Below are 5,181 nucleotides of genomic sequence, written 5' to 3' on the forward strand. Positions count from 1 at the left end.
CCTCAGAGTCCAGAGGACAGATCACAGTGACTCAGCCTGGAGCAGTGAGCTCTGCTGTGGGAGGATCTGTGAGCATCAAGTGTACGACCAGTCAGAATGTTCATGGCAACAACCATTTGGCCTGGTACCAACAGAAAGATGGAGGAGTTCCTAAACTGCTCATTTACTACACTAGCAGTCGATATTCAGGGATTCCAGCTCGTTTTACAGGCAGTGGATCAAACTCTGACTTCACTCTGACCATCAGTGGAGTCCAGGCTGAAGATGCAGCAGTTTATTACTGTCAGAGTTTTCACTATCCTAACAGTCAGTATGTGTTCACACAGTGAAAAACAGTCGTACAAAAACCTCCCTCAGTCAGACTGAACAGAAACTGAAGTGACTGCTGCAGCTGGAAGATACTGCAGAGACTGATACAGTTCACTGAGGACACACACACACACACACACACACACACACACACACAAACACACACACACACACACACACACAGTGAAAATGTCATTGTTGCTAAAGGAAAGAAAAGTTGGAAATATATCATTTATTTTTAACAAATCATTTATGACCTTTGACCTCTGCTTCATACCAGCTCAAATAAATCTCAATTTCTAAATATCGATCATTATCAAAAATCATATTTCTGTAAGAAAAAAAATCTAAGCTGCACTGTAAACCCAAATGTTCAAAGTAATTAAACAGATTAAGTAGTGTATACTCAAAGTCTTTAAAAAGTTCTGTTAACTTAAATATGTCAAGTTCGTATAACATGTTCTTCTTTTTGAGTAAATGAAACTAATAATATTTGATTGAATTTAACTATTTCTATATTAAGTAAGCATCACTTAAAATAATAACTTAAGCACAACGTAACACAGTTAAGTTAGGACATATAAGAATGGTAAAGTCCTGTTATTTTTGTTGTTTCAAGTAGGTAGGATTTAATAATAAACTTAATTTATGTAGCACATGCTAAAATACAATAAAATCTCAAAGTGTTTCACCAAATAAGTAAAATCAAATTGTCTTAAATGCATTAGTGGAAGACAAAATGTATTTATTTTAATATTCATTGTTTTATCACTGTGTCCTACATATATATTTTTAATTTTTTCCGTAAGTGTTGAGCAGCTGCAGGAATCAATTTTTATTCCGAGTTAATCTCTGATTCACCCTCCGAAGCGGAAGGCGGCGCTAATGAGCATTAATACGAAACACAGAAGAAGTAAAGGTATATGGGCGGGAACAGCACCAAAGAGGCAACACGGACGACTGGAGAAAGTTGGACCTAACGGCAGCAACTAGCATCACTGGACTTACAGTAAGTTTTCAATGTTGATATTAGTTTATTGTTAAAATACGAATATTTAGTTGTATTTTGGGTGCGTGTCGAAAAGAATAGCAGAAATGTCGGTCCGTGTTTTTTATGTGCTTTGCTGCTCTCCCCGAAGGAAACTTTGCGCTTGCAGAGCTAGCATTAAGTTGTTGTAATGAGGGTCGCAGGCTGTTTAAAAAGTTAGATACTACTTGCTCTAGAGGTGGCGCCCGGTCGCCTAGTATGAAACAAAGTATTTTAATCTCTCTAAATTTTTAAACCCCCTCTCATGACTCAGAATAGTTGGGTCCAAACAAGCCCGTTGTCCCTGCAGTTACACAACGGAGATGCCTGTCTGCAGTGAGAGTGCTTTCAAGCAGTTTTCTTGTTAGAAACGCTATATTTTAAACTATATGTGCAGGGTTAGGTTTGTGAAGGAGCTCTTGGACCTCTGGCCTGCTCTAAAAATGGAGTCTGAGGTAATATGGATCAGCTCTGTTTAAAATGAAAATTGTAATTCTTACTCATGTGGCAGCTTTTTGCTGCTTTATAAAGATGTGCGAGATTCTTCAAATTGAACTGTATTGTCCTTCTGCTGTAGTTGTATGCAGAGTTTCAGCGGATTACAAATCAGAACCTGCCCAATACATTCTACGCTGAACTTGACCGCCATCTTCCTCGACTGATGACCTTATTCAGCCAGGGCATCAAAAACTGGGAAGACAGCAGATGCCCTGGCTGAAATTCTAAGAATTCACAATGAACAGGTAATAATAGATTGTTACACATTTCATAGGTTGAACCAGTGGAACATTGGACAGGTTCAATGATTTAAATGAGCTTTTTGAATTTTGCTATTACTCCACTTTGTGTTTGCTATTTGTCTGACTGTATTAAAGATGTGAACAGGTTATTTGTGGACATATGTTCTGATTTGACTGTTGTTTTTGTTGTTGTTCAGTAAACTCACCAGTATATAAAATTCTGTTTTTATCTGGAAATAGGAAATCCATGATATCCACACCAAGTGCACTACCGTTCTCCCTGCCCTTCCTGTCTATCTGCGTGAGGATGTCTCTGGATTTTTCAGAACCTGCACTGTGAGTGTCCTTAAGTATCTAACAGATACTACTGTGTATATAAACAGTGCATCAAAGTACAAACATGTATTTTGATGCACTGTTTGGACTTTGTTTAGTCTACTCCTGTGTATTTCCTTTAGCTTAGTTTCAGTCTATCTCACACCACTTGATTCTCTGGTGAATTAGCTGATTTATGTGTGCAGAACATGGATCTTCTGTTTTTCACCTCTTACAGTGAGACTCAGGTCTCCCTTGTAAAAGAGGTATTGGATCTCAGTGGGAGTTGGTAAAATGAGAAATTATATGTCGTCTGTTGTATTTCTTGGGTTAGATTGTGATTAGTATCTCTTTTTCATTAATTCAGGACGAATCTGATGAGTTGGAGCTTGATGGTGTTGAAGTGGCCCTCTTCACTGTCATCAGTGACCATCACACAACAAGTCCAGTTCACTACCAACCTGTGAAAATCTCTGTCGTCATTGAAAGTGATGCCGTGTTCAGTCTCCCCAGATTTGGTGAAGCCTTCCTAGTAATGTTTGGACTGATCTATGCACTTCACCTCAGCTACCCCAAAGCCCTGACCAACACTTTAGAATTTACTCAAAAGATTTTATTTGGTCTAGAAAGTGGTAAATTGTCACCCAGGTTACAGACCCTCAAGAATGACTTGGTTATGTAGGAACTCATCTGAAAGAAGGATGCAGGGTGAAGCATTATAAAAGGCTAGTTCAAAGTTCTCTCCTTTCATCTAAATAATGCCTCAAAACATTATTAGATTACTCTACAGGTGTTCAGCCAATAGGTCCAAACTATACAACGTGCCTTTGTTCTCATTAACATAATGCAAAGCAACACTAATGTTTTGTATGTTTTAATGTTTTTCGTAATACTATTTCCAAAACATTGTGGGCTGCGCAAGATGACCTAAATTTCACTGTTTGATACTGGTTAATGTAAAACAAATAGCATTGTAATTCACTCAAATTGCTGCCTTGTTGTCTTATTCAGATATTAGCCAGAGAGCCAAAAGCAAGCACATTTTGATATTATTAATTATTATTTTTCATTACTCTGACAGTTTTCCTGACTAAACAATTTTTGGTCTACTTATTTTAATTTATAAATGTTTTTGTTAATTATTTTTAATTTATGTAATTTTTTTTTTAATGTATTTAATTTCAACATAGTGCTAAAAGGGAGCAGGCAAGATACTGTTCAATGGCAGATGTTTATGACTTTTGCATATTAAGTTACCGATACTCAGTGTAATTGAGGCAATCAATTGCCTCAAAAATTTTAAGTTTTGGGTCACATGTTTTTAAGTATCAAGTAGTCAACATATTTGACTAACGTGTACTTAAAATAATGACAACACAAACTAATAAACATTTGAGTTTTGTTAACATAAAAATGTTGTAGTTGTGTACTTATTTTTTATAAGTTCTGTGAACTTATTTCTTTGAATTTGTAAACTTGAAACTTTAAGTCATATTAACTGCAAATATTTGAGTTGACCGTTCTCAAAAGATACAAGTACCATGTAATCCAAACTTTTACGTTCTGGAAAAATTTGGCTTTTGAGTTGATCAACTCAAAAAAATTGAGGCAATCGATTGCCTCAATTTTTTTGAGTTCTGGTAACTTATTCGGGTTTACAGTGTGCACATCGATGAGTATGGGATGCGCCGCATCCCCGACTCCTGATCATAAAAGTCTATGTTGGGAGTGGTGGAAGTAAGTCAGCCCCAGTTATAAAGACCAGCAGCTCTTCAAACGTGTGGTCCACCTCTTGTTCTGTTAAAATACATACAACTAGTAAATAAACCGTAATGTGTAGGTTCATGAATAAAAGATTTCTAATCAGTTACACTGACTGTTATGTAGAGCGGTTGCATTAATGACAATTTAGGAGTCAAAAACAGGTTGTTAGGCAAAACCAATATTGCGACGCATCGTATAATGAAAAAGCAAAGCAATCCTGCCCTCCTAAGACACAGGACATTAATTTTTGTCCTCCGAGTCGGAGACCTGTATGTCAAGGACCCTTGACAGGTATTCATATACCTAAATGCCAAGAGAAAGAAAATATGTGTGTCGTCGTTAGGATAGGGATTTATGTTGGTGTGAGAGACTGTAGCCTACAAGTTCATATTGTTCAATGACAGTTATGACATGTTGTGTTTCAGGTGATTTTACAGAAAAAAAACACCAAAATAACGTACTGAATACTTTTAACAAAAAAACTCTGTATATTAAATTACTTCTTAAAATACCTACCCCAACACTGATCACGAGAATAGACTCATTCTTATACAGCGCTTTTCTGCTCCACCTGTGCAGTCAGTGTTTTATACAACAAACTGCAACATGCTGAAACATTTCATTACACAGCATGCAATGAATTTGCATATATGTAATGTCTTTAATATCCTGCTTAGTAATGGCAGTGTCTCTCAATTCCCCTTCGCACTTACTCTTTAACATAAACTTTGCTTTACTTCATGTATTGAAAGTGGCTTAATTCTACCGACTCATATTGACTACAGATAGCACACTGGCTTCCAATTAGAACCCTGGAAATCATTATTTAGAGTTTAAAATTCACATCACCACAAAAGTAAGACAAAGACTTGGTCCTTATTTAATATAGATATTTTTTTTATTCTTTAAAACTTTAAACAAACTTTAAACTTTAAACAAAGCAATGAAAAATGAGAGAAGGAATTGGAAAAAAAAAAAAAAAGCAGTGTGAAAGTAAGACCAGCATGAAAGTCACAGTTAGTCAGG

General features: G+C 36.3%; 1 long non-coding RNA gene across 1 annotated transcript; it reads left to right on the forward strand.

Moving 5' to 3' along the window:
- Positions 1-338: 338 nt before the first annotated feature.
- Positions 339-3,805, forward strand: LOC145423667 (uncharacterized). The gene is made up of 4 exons (XR_013904724.1): positions 339-1,318; positions 1,914-2,079; positions 2,317-2,412; positions 2,759-3,805. It is a non-coding gene; the product is annotated as an uncharacterized LOC145423667 (long non-coding RNA).
- The last annotated feature ends 1,376 nt before the right edge of the window (positions 3,806-5,181 follow it).

The sequence above is a fragment of the Astatotilapia calliptera genome, chromosome 22 (assembly GCF_964374335.1).
Source record: "Astatotilapia calliptera chromosome 22, fAstCal68.1, whole genome shotgun sequence".
NCBI lineage: Eukaryota > Metazoa > Chordata > Actinopteri > Cichliformes > Cichlidae > Astatotilapia > Astatotilapia calliptera.